This window comes from Loxodonta africana, chromosome 4 (assembly GCF_030014295.1).
Source record: "Loxodonta africana isolate mLoxAfr1 chromosome 4, mLoxAfr1.hap2, whole genome shotgun sequence".
NCBI lineage: Eukaryota > Metazoa > Chordata > Mammalia > Proboscidea > Elephantidae > Loxodonta > Loxodonta africana.
The window spans coordinates 173,749,544-173,768,953 of NC_087345.1; the positions used below are offsets into that span (position 1 = coordinate 173,749,544).

At 36.6% G+C, this 19,410-nt stretch overlaps 1 protein-coding gene across 2 annotated transcripts in view; it reads left to right on the forward strand.

Annotated features, from left to right (window-relative positions):
* Positions 1-19,410, forward strand: part of ZEB1 (zinc finger E-box binding homeobox 1) — a 225,937-nt gene that overhangs the window by 42,902 nt on the left and 163,625 nt on the right. The window contains exons 1-3 of one of the 2 annotated variants that reach the window (XM_064285050.1): positions 12,145-13,626; positions 15,051-15,115; positions 18,983-19,138. The exons of the other annotated variant lie outside the window; for it this stretch is intronic. The gene's annotated coding sequence lies outside the window, so the exon portion shown is untranslated. Of the gene's footprint in view, positions 1-12,144; positions 13,627-15,050; positions 15,116-18,982; positions 19,139-19,410 lie in introns of those variants that run through there. 2 annotated transcript variants of the gene reach the window in all.

Sequence of the window (19,410 nt, forward strand, 5' to 3'; positions counted from 1 at the left end):
TGTGAATATTTAGAACTTCCCTGTTCTTGGTTGATTGGTTGAAATTTAGAGGAGGAATCTATGCCATTTTATTTTAACTGGAATTCTTTTAAGAAACACTTTTTCCTTTATTATGATAAGAATTTATTGTTGGATCTTTGATTCTTTTTGGATCTTTTTGGAAAAAAAAACTTTTCTTCGGGAGGAGCATTCTACCTAAGGATTGTTCTGAATTATATTTGGTACTAGTTAAATTTAAAGATTAAGAGTTCTAGTTAAATTAGAAGATTAAGGAGGAAAAAATCTTAGAAGTGCACTTTCCTAAACTCTTTAAGAACTGCCATATTTTCTTAGCTAACAGTAGTTCTTATATACCTGTGGCTATTATTGTCCTGTTATATTAGGGGTGGCATAGCTGAATACCTATAAAGGCCTTGACCATTAACGAATTAAACAACCAAGGGAAATAGTATAGAAACTGGGGCTTGGGAGATTTCATGTTTATCTAAGTGGGGAGGGGCCAGCTAATACTCAACTCCATCTGATTATGACCGTGTGAGTATTCAGGCTGATTGTCACATTTGTCGGTTTTTCATAGGATCCTGAAATACAGATTTTTTAAATGTGAATCCAGTTGGTAATTAATTAAATTGTGTTTAAAACACTTGGTAACCATTGCTGTACAGGGCAGAATATGCCTGTGGGATGTATTTGGCCCACGGACCTTCACTGTACCACCTCTACTTTATAGATGTCTTCAATCACTATTAAAAGTAAAAAATCAGAATTGTTTCTAGATAAATGTGGAGGGAAGGAGGGAGGGAGGATGGAAGAAAAGAAGGAAGGAAGGAAGAAAGGCTGAAATGTTTTTGTAAGAAGTACAAAACTAATTTTATAGCTTATATTTTTATCTTAAATTCAGTTCAAAAGAAATTCACTCTGCCCAGAATAATTTTTATATGCTTTAGGGCGTACTTCTAGTAGGTTTAAACATCTGAATATACATTACTGGGAACACAGAGTGAGATAGGAGTGTGTAAGAGATAGGAAGCCAATGAACTATAGATGAGAGTCTAGTTCTCTCTTAAGCAGTAATGAATAAAGTACAGCAGGAACAAGAGACAGTTGATATTGGAGAGAATTCAAACTTGAAGAAGACAGTAATCTAAGTATATCATGGGCCCATGAAAACATTACTGTATTAAAAGAATAGCATTATTTGACTTTTGTATTATTTTTTTCCGATGGCACTGCTTTTTTTTTTTTTAATTGATGTTCAAGGGAAGTTTAAATTGGTTGGTTCACTTTGATTTTTAAGTACCCCTCTTCCAATTACGGAGCCCTGGTGGTGCAGTGGTTAAGAGCTTGGGTGCTAACAAAAAGGTCGACAGTTTGAATCCCCTGGCCGCTCTTTGGAAACCCTCTGAGGCAGTTCCACTCTGTCCTGTAGGGTTGCTATGAGTCGGAATCGACTTGACGGCAATAGGTTTTAAGGAGTTCCCTCCATTATAGCGGTAATGCATGATCATTGTAAGGAAACTGAGAAACTATACAAAAGTAAGTAATACATAGTATTTTTTTAAAGCTAGGAGTAGATAAAATGGATTTTATAATGTCCTGAAAGTAATTTGGCACTTAGCAGTTTCTTAATAGCTAATTAATTTCCAAATTAATTTTGATATGAATAAAATGGATATTGGTTGACTTGCATAAGAAAGTACCAGGGGTAAGACATACATTAGAATTAGTTAAGCCAGGGACTCAAAGATTTCTTCAAGGACTCAGTTTGTGTTTTTACCTTATTCTTTCTACCCAGTATTGTCTTTCTCCCAGCACTATAGTTATAGGATAGCTGCTGGTCACGATCAGAATTTTGTGTTTCCTCCTTCAGACCCAAAGGGAAAGAATTAACTTTTCTTGGTTTTCTCATGAGCAATATAGCTTCTTTTTCCTACCTCCCCAACCTAGCTTGCTTCTCATTGGCCTACATTTGTTTAGTTCTATATATACCTAAACTAGTCATTGGCAAGGGGGATGGGTTTACTAGATGGGTTAGACTAATAATAGTTTACCCTTGGTGCTCAGGGTCAGTCAGCTTCCCCCGAGGCACAAGGGCTGTTAGGAGAGACTTGAGTATAGAAATCAAATTATGGATCATTAGGAAGAAGGAGGTGTTGGATAGGCCCTCAATATGGTCCACTGCAGATGCATTAAGGAGTATGTATTATTATCTGAAATATTTTACTTATGTGAAACACCAGTTTCCCCTCTCAAGACTGGTAAGTATGAGGTGAGTCCCTGGTGAATCTACTGTCTCTTTCTCACAGAACTTCTGTAGATTCAGTTGAAGATGATGTTTTATTAAAACTTCTCTTGTCATGTAATAGATAACTCTTGGGTAGGACAAACTTTGTGGACCAAAAATGGAAGAAAGTTAGTTTAGGCAAATACAGCTTCTTAAATAAGCTTACTTTTTAAAAAATGTGTATACTCCTTATGCTCCTCTCTGCAAAGGATTTTTGTGCCATGATATCTTTAGTAAGTAGTGTCATCCTTATTGTCTGATTATAAAGGTGAAGTATAATTTTTGGGATCATTTACAAAGCAAAAAAGAAATACTTATTTTTAAAGTTTTTAAATATCTTTACAGAAAATAGCTAATTATATATTTTAAGTGCAGCACCTATCATTTTGACTAAAATACTTAATCAGCAGACCGTATACTTTATTTCTTTCAACTTTTATATTTCTGAGTATTAGTCAAATACCCTAGCATCTGGGTCACAAAGTCATTACAAACAAATCTAGGCTAAAATGGTTTATGCTTTTCAGTTACCAGCTTAGTTCTCACTTTGACCATGCTTTGACTTCCTTTTCATTATTTGTTTCCTTTTCAACTAAATTTTATTTACTGACTTTTGCATAGTACTGTGTTAATTCTTTATATAGAACTAGTCTTCTTGTGTCTTTTTTTTCCCCACTAAATCAAGGTAACACAGCTTGATTTGCTCTTGGCTCTTGGTTGTATGTTTTAGAATTGTTGCTGTGCAAAGAGTCACACGTGTTAAATTACGTACTGCAGTGTTAATTATTGTGTGAAACCCTGTTTAAAATGCTAGAGACTGTTCTGTCACTTCTGCCATAACGTGTCTTAAAGATCTAACCTATATGCAGTTTTATATTGAAAGCCTCAAAGCTCCTAAAGACCTTACATGAATTTAAAGTTGTTTCACCTTATTAGGCTAGATTGTATAGCATCTTTCTTCAAATATAAGAAGATTGAAATGTTGTAATGTAGAGGTGGGGGAAGGGTGGTAGAAAGAAGAGGAGTAAATTGGAACAACAAAACTTTTACCTTCATCATGAATTGCCGTATACTCTAAAATTCCATTTTGAAACACTCTTAACTTTGGAAAAGATTTAGTTTACTGTTAGCTTGTGTTTATAAGAGACCCATAGTTTTCATTTTCTTAAAATTGAGAACTTTATAACTTTTGCCAAAATTGAGAACTTTGTACCTTTTGGAAATTTTTATTTTTTATTAATAGTGCTGTGGAGCCCTGGTGGCATAGTGGTTAAGAGCTCAGCTGCTGACCAAAAAAAGTTTGGCAGTTCAAATCCACCAGCTGCTCTTTGGAAACCCTATGGGGCAGTTCTACTCTGCCCTGTATGGTTGCTATGAGTAGGAATCAACTTGACTGTAACAGGTTTGATTTGGTTATTAGCAATGAATAATTTTACACTATTGTATCCTTTTAGGAAAATATAAAATGATAACATGTATCCTTCCCGAAGATTTCTAAATAAATTAATACTTTATTCGTCTAGCATGAGCGGGCACTGAATTAGTAAATTTTCCAGATAATAAATGCTTATCTTTGATTGCTAGAACACTCATTTCAACCACTTTTATTGTAAAATATCTTTCAAAGCCTTACTTATTTTAATGACTAGAGATTGCTGATGAATATTTGTTAATACACGGTCCTCAGGGCCTACTGAAGTATGTCATAGAGCCATTTGTCTTTACAATAAATAGTTCTCAATAGCTATCTTTGCTTTGAGTTTTTGTAAGCAGTGTTTCTGTTTTTTAAAACTTGGTATTAATATGGCTAGTAACATTCAGATGAGGGTATCTGTGAGTAAAGTAAGAAAAAGGTGTTTTTAATAGGCTTGAAGAGCACTTCAGTAAGTAAAGTGCTTGGACTTTATGATGTTTGCTTTTACATCACTCATAGCTTCCCCTTTGTCCCATGCATCCGCCCCTTAACCTGATACTTGGTAGGGTTCCAAATAGTTATCGTAAGAAGGACAAGCTTGGAGTTACAGCTGGATCATTTAGTGTTTCTGGGGCCTTAAGCAGGTTCACAGATATAAAATGAGTATGCTATGCCTGTCACTCACGGTTGTGAGTGAGGATTAAAAATAACAGATCTTAAATTTAGTATAACAAAACCAAACCTGTTGCTGTCAAGTCAATTGTGACTCATAGCAAACCTATAGGACAGAGTGGAGCTGCCCCATAGGGTTTACAGGGAGTGGCTGGTGGATTCCAGCTGCTGACCTTTTGGTTAGCAGCCATAGCACTTAACCACTACACCACCAGAGTTTCCAAATCTAGCATAAAAACCCCAAAACAGACCCATTGCCATCGAGTTGATTCTGACTCCTAGGGACCCTATAGGACAGAGTAGAACTGCCACATTTTTCTCCAGCAGATCCGCTGGTGGGTTAGCAGCTGAGTGCTTTAACCACTGTGCCCTCAGAGCTCATTAAGTCTGTTATAGGAGATGTTTTAACAAATGATAGTTCCCTTTCCTTAGGCTTTATGATAAGTGACCTAGTTACTTTGGCAATGGCATTTACCTACTTTAGTCTGATACTATAGGGATTAATGAACCAACATCTCTAAAATATGGTACCTTTTAAGATCTCTTGACCTGTTCACAAATACATTTTGTGTGTTAAGGTGTTGTTGATTAATTTGGTTGGTCATAGGCGTAAAATGTTTTTGAAGACTAAAAATATAAATTCAGATGCAAGAAGAAATATTTTTGAATGTAAAAACTTGTTTTTTTTACCAGTAAGTATAATTATGTTGAAATACTTTATTAATACACCCAAACAGTTCATAAACTAGTAAATGTTATTTTTTTTAATGCAGTGGCAAATACTAACCTAAAAACCATATACACACTTAAGGAAATAAAAACCTACAGAGTGCTTAAGGCCATTTTGCATTTACTGGTGCCACAACAGTGACGCACCTATAGCTGTCAGCTCCAGCGACCTGAAACAATACTGCACGGGTAAAACACATATCTGTTATTACGACATTGTGTAATTGTCCATAACTTTAATTTAACCCATTTAAAGATCAGATTATAGGATTTCACTCATTTAATAAGTATTTTTTTTTTAATAAGTATACTAAATATGTATCTGCCACTGTTAAGTTTTGATAGTACCAAAGGGGAGTAAACAAAAAAAGGATGGGAGGTGGAACCAAGATGGTGGAATAGACAGACGCGTCCGGCAAGCCCTCTTTACAAAAAAGACCCCCCCAAAAAAGTGAAACGAGTATATTTATGACAAGCTGGGAGCCCTGAGCATCAAACTCAAGCTTAGAAAACAAACAGAGGGGCAGTGGGAGGAACAGACAGTTCAGAATCAGAGAGGAGTTACTGGACCTGAATTGCGGGGAGCCCTTAGGCACCATTTCCGGAGCAGCAGCGGCGGCAAGCTGGTACTAGTGTTCGGCCACAGTTTCCTCAGGGAGAAGCAGCCAGCCACACAGCCTACTCACACCTCTGGAACCTGAGAAGAACAGCGCTCTTGGCAAAAGCTAAGTACTTGCATATATTTTACCACGACTGCCCCCACCCCAAGCCGGCTTCAGCGGCTGCATTTCCTGGGCCTGAGATAGCCACTGTTGAGCACCTAGAACCATCATCCTGGCCTTGGAGAAGGAAAAAATTTGCAGTTGGGGGAAAAGATAATTTGCTAGCTACCTTAACTGGGGAGCTCAGGACAAAAGTGGCTCCTGTCAAGGCATAAGCGGTCCATGGACTTTGAGCACCTGTCCCCTTTGCATGGACCAGTGTGGGCCTATTCGGGAGAATAGGCCCTTGTCGGTAGACTCCAACCATTTCACCTATGCAGTGGAGAGGTGGGTGTTTGATGTTTGACGTTGCTTTGCTTTGTCTATTAAACAGGGTCCTCACCTACCTACATCAGAGGCCTAAGGACTGGTAGCTCCACTCAGGCCACCAAACCACCCGCAACAGGGGTCCAAGGATAAGTGGTACTGCCCAGTCTTTACAACCAAAAACATTGGGTGCCCATGGTCTGTCTGCAGAACCCACCCACCTGCATGCTCTAGGGAACAGAGACGCGTGTTTCTCAGAGACACTTGGGGGTTGGTTCTCAGCCCCCTGTGTTGTTCAGAGCGTGACCTCCTGCTGCAATCAGATACCAGTGCCTACACCAATCACCCCTGCCACTCTAAGATTGTAGGTGAGAGCCTGTACCACACACTTGATGATCAGCTACCTGGAAACCTGAGCTGAATTCATACAAGAAAACCAGATGGTCTCCTAGAGTGATATACCTGATAACAGCTCTAGACATCTGCAGACAGGACGTCAGAGCTCCAAAGGCAGAAATAATGAAGCTAGCTCACTCAAGCAACCCATTTGGGCATATCAAAACAAAACAAAGCAAGAAGCTATAACACAGTGAGCAAGCATAAACTAATATGAAAACTTACAGATGGTTCGGAGACAACAGTCAATATCAAGTCACATAAAGAAGCAGACCATGATCACCTCAACAAACTCTCAGAACAAAGAATCCAGGGATCTTCTAGATGAAAGTGCCTTCCTAGAATTACCAGAGGCAGAATACAAAAGGTTAATATACAGAACCCTTCAAGACATCAGGAAGGAAATGAGGCAATATGCAGAACAAGCCAAGGAACACACAGATAAAGCAGTTGAAGAAATCAGAAAGATTATTCAGGAACATAATGAAAAATGTAATAAGCTGGAAAAATCCGTAGACAGACAGCAATCAGAAATTCAGAAGATTAACAATAAAATTATAGAAGTACACAACTCAATAGAAGGTCAGAGGAGCAGAATTGAACAAGTAGAAGGCAGAATTTCTGAACTTGAAGATAAATCACTTGGCACTAATATATTTGAAGAAAAATAAGATAAAAGAATTAAAAAAAAAATGAAACCTTAAGAAACATGTGGGACTCTATCAAGAGAAATAACCCATGAGTGATTGGAGTACCAGAACAGGGAGGGATAACAGAAAATACAGAGAGAATTGTTGAAGATTTGTTGGCAGAAAACTTCCCTGATATCATGAAAGATGAGAAGATGTCTATCCAAGATGCTCATTGAACTCCACATGAGGTAGATCTTAAAAGAAAGTCACCAAGACACATTATAATCAAACTTGCCAAAACCAAAGATAAAGAGAGAATTTTAAGAGCAGCTAGCGATAAACGAAAAGTCATCTGCAAAGGAGAGTCGTAAGAATGAGCTTGGACTACTCGGCAGAACCATGCAGGCAAGAAGGCTATGGGATGACTTATTTAAAGAACTGAAGCAAAAAAATTGCCAGCCAAGAATCATATATCCAGCAATACTCTCTCTTAAATATGAAGGTGAAATTAGAACATTTCCAGATAAACAGAAGTTTATGGAATTCATAAAAACCAAACCAAAACTATAAGAAATACTAAAGGGAGTTCTTTGGTTAGAAAATCAATAATATCAGTATCAACCTAAGACTAGAACATTGGGCAGAGCAATCAGAAGTCAACCCAGACAGGGAAGTCAAAAAAACAAAGCAAGATTAAAAAAAAAGCTCAGAACAGGGTGACAGCGGTATTATTATATAAAAGAAGACAACATTAAAACAATAAAGAGGGACTAAGAAATGTAATCATAGATCTTCCATATGGAAAGGAAGATAAGGCAATACAAAGAAATAAAAGATAGGTTTAAATTTAGAAAAATAGTGGTTAATAATGCGGTAGCCATAAAGGAGAAAAAATACACTGCTCGTCAAAATAAAATACAAGAAAAAAATAGAGACTCAGCAGAAACAAATCAACAACAACAAATATGAGGAAAGGACAATATATAAAGAGAATCTACTCAGCACATAAAATTAAGTGGGAAAAAGAAACTGTCAACAACACACACAAAAAGACATCAAAATGATAGCACTAAATTCATACCTGTCCATAATTATGCTGAATGTAAATGGACTAGGTACACCAATAAAGAGACAGAGACTGGCAGAATGGATTGAAAAACAAGATCTGTCTATATGCTGCCTACAAGAGACACACCTTAGACTTAGAGACACAAACTAAAACTCAAAGGATAGAAAAAAATATATCAAGCAAACAACAATCAAAAAAGAGCAGGAGTGGCAATATTAATTTCTGACAAAATAGACTTTAAAGTTAAATCCATCATAAAGGATAAGGAAGGGCACTATATAATGATTAAAGGGACAGTATACCAAGAAGATATAACCATATTCAATATTTATGTACCCAATGACAGGGCTGCAAGATACATAAACTCTATCAGCATTTAAAAGTGAGGTAAACAGCTCCACAATAATAATAGGAGACTTCAACACACTGCTTTTGGTGAAGGACAGAACATCAAGAAGAAGCTCAGTGAAGACACGGAAGATCTAAATGCCACAATGAACCGTGACCTCGTAGATATATATAGAACACTCCACCCAACAGCAACCAAGTATACTTTCTTTTCTAGTGCACATGGAACATTCTCTAGAATAGACTACATATTAGGTCATAAAGCAAGCCTTAGCAGAATCCAAAACTTTGAAATATTACAAAGCATCTTCTCTGACCATAAGGCCATAAAAGTAGAAATCAGTAACAGAAAAAGCAGGGAAAAGAAATCAAACACTTGGAAACTGAACAATGCCCTACTCATAAAAGACTGGATTATAGAAGATATTAAGGATGGAGTAAAGAAATTCATAGAATCCAATGAGAATGAAAACACTTCCTATCAGAACCTTTGGGACACAGCAAAACCAGTGCTCAGAGGTCAATTTATATCAATAAATGCACATATACAAAAAAAAGAAAGGGCCAAAATGAGATAATTATCCCTACAACTTGAACAGATAGAAAGAGAGCAACAAAAGAGACCCACGGGCACCGGAAGAAAACAACTAATAAAAACTAGAGCTGAGCTAAATGAAATAGAAAACAGAAAAACAATTGAAAGAGTTAACAAGACCAAAAGCTGGTTTTTTGAAAAAATCAACAAAATTGATAAACTAATGGCCAAACTGACAAAAGAAAAATAGGAGAGGAAGCAAATAACCCAAATAAGAAATGAGAGGGGCGATATTACAACAGACCCAACTGAAATTAAAAGAATCATATCAGACTACTATGAAAAATTATAGTCGAACAAATGTGAAAACCTACAAGAAATGGATGAATTCCTAGAAACATACTACCTACCTAAAATAACACAAACAGAGGTAGAACAACTAAATAGACCCGTAATATAAGAAGAAATTGAAAAGTTAATCGAAAAACTCCCAACAAAAAAAACCCTCACCTGGACAGCTTCATTGCAGAGTTCTACCAGACTTTCAGAGAAGAGTTAATACCACTACTAGTAAAGGTATTTCAGAGCATAGAAAAGGACGGAATACTACCAAACTCATTCTGTGAAGCCACCATATACCTGATACCAAAACCAGATAAACACACCACAAAAAAAGAAAATTACAGTTTTCTGTTTTTTTTTTTTTTATCCCTCATGAACTTAGATGCAAAAATCCTCAACAAAATTCTAGCCAATTAAATTCAACAACATATCAAAAAAAGAATTCACCATGACCAAGTAGGATTCATACCAGGCATGCAGGGATGGTTCAATATTAGAAAAACAATTAATGTAATCCATCTTTTTTTTTTTTATCACATAAATAAAACAGAAGACAAAAATCACATGATTTTATCAATCGATACAGAAAAGGCATTTGACAAAGCCCAACACCTGGTCATGATAAAAAGTCTCAGCAAAATAGGAATAGAAGGAAAATTCCTCAACGTAATAAAGGGTATTTTTTATACAAAGCCAACACTCAACATCATTCTAACTGGAGAGAGCCTGAAAGCATTCCCTTCGCTATCGGGAACCAGAGAAGGATGCCCTTTATCACCGCTCTTATTCAGCAGTGTGCTGGAGGTCCTAGCCAGAGCAATTAGGCTATAAAGAAATAAAGAGTATCCTGATTGGCAAGGAAGAAGTAAAAGTATGTCTATTTGCAGACGACATTATCTTATACACAGAAAACCCTAAGGAATCCTCAAGAAAATTACTGAAACTAAAAGAAGAGTTCAGCAGATTATCAGGATACAAGATAAACATACAAAAATCAGTTGAATTCCTCTACACCAACAAAAAGAACATCGAAGAGAAAATCACCAAATCAATGCCATTTACAATAGCCCCCAAGAGAATAAAATACTTAGGAATAAATATAACCTGAGACATAAAAGACCTATTTGAAGAAAACTACAAGACACTGCTGCAAGAAACCAAAAGAGAGCTAGGTAAGTGGAAAAACATACCTTGCTCATGGATAGGAAGACTTAACATTATAAAAAATGTCTGTTCTACCAAAAGCGATCTATACATTTAATGCAATTCTGATCCAAATTCCAATGACATTCTTTAATGAGATGGAGAAACAAATCACCAACTTCATAGGGAAGGGAAAGAGGCCCCGCATAAGTAAAGCATTATTGAAAAAGAAGAGCAAAGTGGGAGACCTTACTTTACCTGACTTTAGAACCTATTATACTGCCACAGTAGTCAAAACAGCCTGGTACTGGTACAAGAACGGATACATAGACTAATTTAACAGAATTGAGAATCCAGACAGAAATCTAACCGCATATGAGCAGTTGATATTTGACAAAGGCCCCAAAACAGTTAAATGGGGAAAAGACAGTCTTTTTAACAAGTGATGCTGGCATAACTGGATATCCATCTGCAAAAAAATGAAACAAGACCCATACCTCACACCATGCACAAAAAAGAGCTCAAAATGGATCAAAGACCTAAATATAAAATCTAAAACAATAAAGATCATGGAAAAAAAAAATAGGGACAATGTTAGGAGCCGTAATACATGGCATAAACAGTATACAAAACATTACTGACAGTGCAGAAGAAAAACTAGATAATTGGGAACTCCTAAAAATCAAACACCTATGCTCATCCAAAGACTTCACCAAAAGAGTAAAAAGGCTTCCTACAGACTGGGAAAAAGTTTTTAGCTATGACAGTTCCGATCAGCACCTTGTCGTACATGATACTGCAAAAACTCAACTGCAAAAAGACAAATAACCCAATTTAAAAATGGGCCGAAGGTATGAACAGACACTTCACTAAAGAAGACATTCAGGTAGCTAACAGGTACGTGAGGAAATGATCACGATCATTATCCATTAGAGAAATGCAAATCAAAACTACAATGAGATTTCATCTCACTGTAACAAGGCTGGCATTAATCCAAAAAACACAAAACAATAAATGTTGGAGAGGCTGTGGAGAGACTGGAACACTTACACAGTGCTGGTGGGAATGTAAAATGGTACAACCACTTTGGAAATTGATTTGGTACTTCCTTAAAAAGTTAGAAATAGAAGTACCATACCATCCAGCAATCCCACTCCTTGGATTGTATCCTAGAGAAATAAGAGCCTTTACATGAACAGATAAATGCACACGCATGTTCATTGCAGTACTGTTCACAATAGCAAAAAGATGGAAGCAACCAAGGTGCCCATCAACAGGTGAACGGATAAATAAATTATGGTATATTCACACAATGGAATACTGCACATCAATAAAGAACAGTGATGAGTCTGTTAAGCATTTCATAACATGGAGGAATCTGTAAGGCATTATGCTGAGTGAAATGAGTCAGTTGCAAACGGACGAATGTTTTGTAAGACCACGATTGTAAAGAACTCAAGAATTAGTTTAAAGAGAGAAGAAAATATTCCTTCTTGGTTACGAGAGGGGAAAGGGAGGGAGGGTGGGAGAGAGGTATTCACTAATTAGATAGTAGATAAGAACTACTTTAGGCCCCGGGAAAGATAAACACACAATTTAGGCAATGTCAGCAGAACTGGACTAAACCAAAAGCAAAGAAGTTTCTAGAATAAACTGAATGCTTTGAAGGCCAGCGTAGGAGGGGCAGTGGTTTGGGGACCATGGTTTCAGGGGACATCTAAGTCAATTGGCATAAGAAAATCTATTAAAATATTCTGCATCCTACCTTGGAGAGAGGCATCTGGGTTCTTAAATGGTAGCAAGTGGCCATCTAAGACACATCAATTGTTTTCAACCCACCTGGATCAAAGGAGAATGAAGAACACCAAGGACACAAAGTAATTATGAGCCCAACAGACAGAAAGGGCCACATAAACCAAAGACTACATCAGCCTGAGATGGGAAGAGCTAGATGGTGCCTGGCTACAACTGATGAGTGTCCTGATAGAACCCCTGAGGGAGCAGGAAAGCAGTGGGATGCAGACCCCAAATTCTCATAAACAAACAAACAAAAAAAAAAAACAGACCAGACTTAATGGTCTGACTGAGACTAGAAGGACCCCGGTGGTCATGGCCCCCAGACCTTCAGTTGGCCCAGGACAGGGACCATTCCCAAAGCCCACTCTTAAGACAGGAATTGGAGTGGACAATGGGTTGGAGAGGGACGCTAATGAAGAGAGAGCTTCTTCTATCAGGTGGACATTTGAGACTATGTTGGCATCTCCTGCCTGGAGGGGAGATGAGAGGGTAAGTGGGGGTTAGAAGGTGGAGAAATGGACATGAAAAGAGACAGTGGAGGGAGAGAGCGGGCTGTCTCATTAGGGGGAGGAGAGCAACTGGGAGTATGTAGCAAGGTGTGTGTAAGTTTTCGTGTGAGAGACTGACTTGATCTGTAAACTTTTACTTAAAGCACAGTGAAAAATTTTTTAAAAATTAAATAAAAAGATGGTTTCGGCCTTTAAGGAACTGTTTCATGGTAATAGGAATTACTTGATTGGGAAGGTTTATGTGTGTGATATAATGGAATTCTAGAAGAATTGCCTGTTGAAAAACATTTAAAAATTGGGGGGGGGGCGGTGGTGGTGGTGGTGGTAAATGAACACAATAGATATGCCTGTTATTTGAAATTTTCATATGTTTAAGAATAATACGAAATTTCAGGTGAATTCCAGTCTGACAAAGCAAGAATTCTCACTTCCAAACCAAGGAAATTAGCACTGTTTATTATTGAGATTTGTACACAAGTACTTGACATGTTTCTGTGACTGGATATTGCAAAGTATTATTGTTGATCTTTTTTGTCAGAGGTTTACTTAATTTACATTGTGAAGTGTATTAAATAGATTTGTATGTCCTACTAAACATAAGTAACATTATTTAATCTTTAAACTCCAAATAATTATCATTTATGGAAATTCTTTGCATTAAATAGTTTTGTCTTTTCTTTCTTCCTCAGTAACAACTTTAAGGCCTTTTGAAGTATCATTAAAAAAAGGTAATTGTGGGTTGTTTGGCTCTAGCAAAAGAGAACTATTTGACTGGAGGATAATTTCCTACTTCCAAGTCTTTGCTCAAACTGTTCTTTACTTTTGCTGCCACCAGTTATTCCTCCTCCCCTACTTGAAGCTCTCTCTGATCATTCGTAAGCTCACTGTTTGACAGCTTCTTCTGCCTGCTATCCTGAATGTACCCAGGGCAGGATGGAAAGTTGCCAGAAAACAGGCTTGAAATTTAATTCATCTTTGATACCTGTTTTGTTCCTCACAACCAATTGATTAATAACCCTTTAAATTATTGTCTATGTCTGTTTTCAGAGCCAGGGTTAGACTATTAAAACACTCCCCAATTTATGTATACCACTGCCAAAACAATCTTCCTAAAGTACTGATTTGGTTTTTGAACAAAGTGATACCGATCATCCTCTCCAGAGCTGGCAAACATGCAGTGTATGTAGTGTCTGGAAATATCCATAGTACATTCCCACTTCCATGTTTCTGCTTTCTACTCACACTATTTTCTGAAATGCAGTTTCTCTCTACTGATACAAATCTTAGTTAAGCAAAAACCTGTTGCCATCGAGTTGAGTCTAACTCATAGTGACCTACTGGACAGAGTAGAACTGCCGCATAGGGTTTCTAAGTTAAAGTCCAGCAAAGATCTTGTCCCTTCTGTGAAGCCTTTCCTGTCGCCCCTAACTGAAATCACCTTTCTGAGCTCCTAACTCATTCTGCTCATGGAGCTGAAACAAGACTTTAGTGATACTTGGAAGGTGGGAGGTTATTTTCCCAATGAGATTCCAGGGTTTTTGGAAGTAGAGTTTCATGTCTAGTGCTTCTATCTACTTTAACACTTAGCAGAGTATGCTACATATAGTGAGTGCTCAAATATTTCATAATTGCTTTGTTCGGAAAAGTTTTGTGTAAAATTGTTAGCTAGTATTTACCCAAGAAGAAATGAAGTGTGTAAGCTTCTTCAGCTCTGCATAGTTGGGTCCTTGGAAAATGACTAGGGGACAGAGTATTTGTGCTTTGGAGAAGGAAATAAAACTTTTAAAATATTTTGTTTCTTGTTACTATATTCATAAGGTCGTATTGGTCCTAACAGTTTCTTGTATTTTTGTCTACTTCCTTTCTCTTTAAATCAGTATTTTCAAACTTTGGTCTGATGTTCAGTCAGAATCTCTGGGAGTGTGACCCAGGAATCTGCATTTTTAGTGAAAATCACCTGAGCTGCTTATGAAAAGTGGCAGGCGGTGCTGGTTGGTGGTGGTAGTGATGATGATAATGATTGTGATAGCTCTGCTTTTGAAGTCTTACTCTTTGCCGGGTGCACTCTTCTAGGCAATTTATAGCTGTCAGCTTACCTAATGTGCACAACAAGCCTATGTGGTAAGATTCTTTTATTATCTTCATATTGCAGATGGAGAAACTGAAGCAGAGATAAATTAAATAACTTGCCTCCAAAGTAACTTTCTTATAAACAAGGTAAGAAGGCATGAAAAGGATGAGAGGCATACTGATTTGGTTGATTAAAAAAAACCCAAAATACCACTTTCTAAAGAATCGCTGTGAGTAATGTGAATGTAAGCTGTTTCTTCTTACATAAATTGGCATATCAGTATGCTAACTCCACATAGAATACTTCAGCAACTAAGACCTAAATATAGATATCCTCTTCTGCTTTCAGGAAGCCTATCACAACTCTTGATTACACAACACACACACACACACGTACTCACTCGCACTAACTTAGCATATTGAGGAAAACTTTAAAATATTACATTTCTAATAAACTTACATGATTTGGGGAAGACTGCCTTTTATTGTATGTATTTGTTTAGGTCCCTGAATGGTGCAGATGGTTTGCACTCGACTACCGTATTTTTTTGCAAATAATGTACCTATACGTATAACTGGTGGAATAGCACGCTTACAAAAATAGCTGGGGCGGGGGGAGAAAAGTTGCACAGTTGGCAAAAAACGAGTAATGTTTGCATTATTTGTGTAAAAATATGGTACTAACTGAAAAGTTGGTGGTTCAAACCCACCCAGTGGTGCCACAGAAGAAAGGCCTGGCAATCCACGTCCGTAAGCTCACAGCCACTGAAAGCTCTTGGGAGTGCAGTTCTGCTCTGACGCACACGGGACCGTGAGTCAGAACTGACTTGATGACAGGGGTTTGGTTTTTGTTTTTGGCATCTGTCAATCTATTATCTTTTTTTAGATGTTACTTTGTGACCAGATGGAATATAAGTACAACTTCTTAAACATGTATTTTTTGTTTTAACAACCAGAGATAAATCTTGGTCGTATGTGTCAAAATATTTATTCTGTTTTTAATAATAAATAAGAGTACTTTATGCCCTTTTGGTTCATAGACTCTAGAAAGTGGGGTGGAGGGTGAAGGTAGTGGTGATGGGGACTGGGTGGAACTAACTCGTTTAGCCTCATTGCTTGTTCAGGAGTTTTGGCGAATGATTTTAGATGTTTATGTGAGTTCTGGCTTTAGAGACCAGTTGAACTAAAAACAATGTTTACTGGAAACATGAATTGTGATTTCAAATAAACAGTGGAATCGAAATTGAGTTAGTGACTAACTTTATTCCTTATACCTAAACTTGAGTCACTATTTTGACTGTTTCTTTTTATAGTTTCCATTTTAAAATTTTCACAACTTCTTTTGCTGCCCATTTATATAATTGGGATGAGTTATATGACCTGTAGGAATTAATATAAGACTTTATTTCTCATACTATCCATGTGGCATGCTTCAATTGTTAGATAATCCTGTAAAAAACTGGATAAAATTGGACTCTAGAAAGTGAACTTTTTTGGGGTAGAAAGTGAAAGAAAAACAGATGTGATGCCATGACAAATTCTAGTGAACTGCCTTTTTGCTTTACAGAGAGTTTTGATAAAATTTTATATATTCCTCAGCCTCAAGTTCATAATGAAAGTTAGGTGCAAGACTTAGATGCTTGGTAGCATAAAAAGGGTTGGTATCAGACTTAATCATACAGATTTATGAATTGGCTCTTTGCATTCCTTGGGATTGATTATGTGAATGTTTGAGATTTAGCATGGAGTTGAAAAGTTGAAATTTTCCTCATCAAAGTGTATCTCATTCTGAGGCATAACTGTTTTTTTCCTTGGTTACAGTAAAAGAAGCACATGTTATCTTAAGGGGTCTTGATTTTACTGCTTTGTGACTGTAGGCAAATACCGTCATATTACTGGACCTGTTCCTTCATTTGTAAGATGAGGGGTAGCATTTAATTGTACAACTCTTATAAGAGGATTAGTAGAATCTATTTAAGATTATGCATAAACACACATATTGACAAGTCACTTGCCATTCATTTGTCATCTGCTGAAATGTGAAACTAGCTTTGTTGTGTAGGTCTGTTATTGGTAACATTATCCACACTTAGAGAATAGTTCTAGGCTTTTTGATTCATGATTTTGTTAATCTAATAGTGACTTTTCAGGATTATCTCTACCATATTAAAAATTAAATTACTGCCACGATGGTGTTAGGAATCTTTAGGATGAGTGATGTGGACAAATTTAGAATTACTTCTCATATGGAAAACCTGATTTTTAAAATATCTACATGTTCTGTGATTTCATTTGGCTAAGGAATTTATCTGTAATCTTCCAGAGTAAGGACACCAATACTGCCATAGCCATAGAGTCTGTATTTAATGACTTTTTGCTTTGTGGGTTTCATCAGGCTGAATAAAAATAAAGTGGTTGTATGTTTCCTAAGTTTAAAACATGATTCTTTATATAAAGTCTCACATCAGCTCCACATGTGACAACCTGTTCAGGTGACTGAATGTCTTAGTAGTGCTTCTCTCAGGAACCTAGCCATTCATGTGTCTTCATCTGCTGCTGCTTCTTCCTGTGTCAAGTTTTAGATTATAAACTCCTTCAGAAAGAAGCTGAAACTTTCCTTTATATCTCATAGCACCCAAGAGAGAGCTCTGTTAGTTTCTGAATAGTTTCTAAATGTTATTGCTCTTGAGGATTTTGGATTAAAATTATTGAGTAGAACGGAATAAGCCTGTTTCTAGGATATCAGACTGGGGTCATTCTGATTAACTCAAAGACATAGCAGTTTTATTAAACCTAGGCTTTGTTTCTGAAGTCATTTTCTCTTGATTTAACTCTAAGTTGGTTATTCAGCTTAAGTTGTCCGTTACATCTTTGTCTCAGGTTGTTAATAGGGGAACGCCCGTGTCAAGATAGGGTGTAAGTTGGATAGATATGCATGTGCTTGTACATACATGCATGTCTCTGTGTGTGTACGTGAGAGAGAGAGAGATTGGGAGAGACAGAAGAGAGGAGGGAGCGAGCGTGAGAATTTGGAGTACATGTTATATTTAGAAATCTGAATTATCTGCGTCTTACATAGCTGTCTAGTTATGTGCGTTTAATTTTTGATCTGTTATAGTTGACATTAGAAACAATTTTTAATCAATAGTAAGCATGATGCCTTAGGTAAGGACATGTTTTCCTTCTAGCTTTATTGCACATATATTAAAGACTGAAACTGTTGGGATAAATAATAACTGCTGAAATGAGCTTATACCTGGGCAGAAATGATATTAGGGCTCTGAGGTGCATCTTAACATTTGGGAACAATTTAATATGTCTAATATCTGAGGAGCATCAAAACATATTGAACAACTCAACAATCATAAAGCCTAACGGTCAAAATTTGTACATAATTATCAGGCTCTACAAATTAATCATGATTAAGAGAGAAAACAGCACAAAATAGTAGAGAAAAGAGGCTGAGTCATTTGTACACTATAATTAGAATATGGTAACCATCAATTTTGCCTTCTCTAAATGAAGAATGATGTTTGCAGGCGGGGATATGTCTCTTCATTGTAACTTTTAAGTTCTTGATGGTATGTACTATTATAAGTAGTTGACGATTTCATTAATATTTTATGAATATAGGTGATACTTAAAGTGGGTCCAAATATTACAGCTAGTGTTTAGGTAGAGTCAGCGTTTAACAGAATTTAAATTTGTCACTCTGTAATATGTGATACATCATTGAATAGATAACCATCTTCATCATGTGCTAATTTGGATTGCACCGTAATTGAGTGAACTTTTTGGGGGAGGGAGTTAAAGTTTACTTAAAACTGTTCTCTGAAAGTATTAAGATTTTAGAGAATTTTTTTTTTCTGGTTGTAGCATTTATTTTCAAACAATGTTATGACTGCTTGAAAGGAGGTAAATCAGTAGTCGGCCACTTTATTTTCCAGTTTAAAGTCATTGTTCGTTATCAGTTGGTGAGCATAGGAACAACTTAATAAAGTTTGGGTAATTTAGTTTTCAGTTTAAATTTTCAACTGGCAATTGGCCGAAAACTCCTGTCTGAAGACGTGAGCATCCAAATGCCATTTTGTGGTTTGGCTACTGTCTGCTTGACATAGGAAGGCCCTATCAAGAAAGACTAATGGAGTGACTATCAAAAGGAAATCAATGGTAAGAGCTTTCATTTTAACTATAATGTGTATGTGTGTACAACATACCAGTTATTATATTTGAATTAAAATTTTAGAGCTTTTTAAAATCTAGAACATAATTAATGCTAAATGTTTGAATTTATGTCTTGCATTTTTAGAATGAAATAAATGCAAAGTATGTGTTTTTATAGATAAGAAATTTTGTATACTCAATGTCAATAAGAAAATAGTACTAAAAGTGCAAAAAGTTAGTTACACAGTCGACATCCAGTTTAACAGATTCATTGTTTG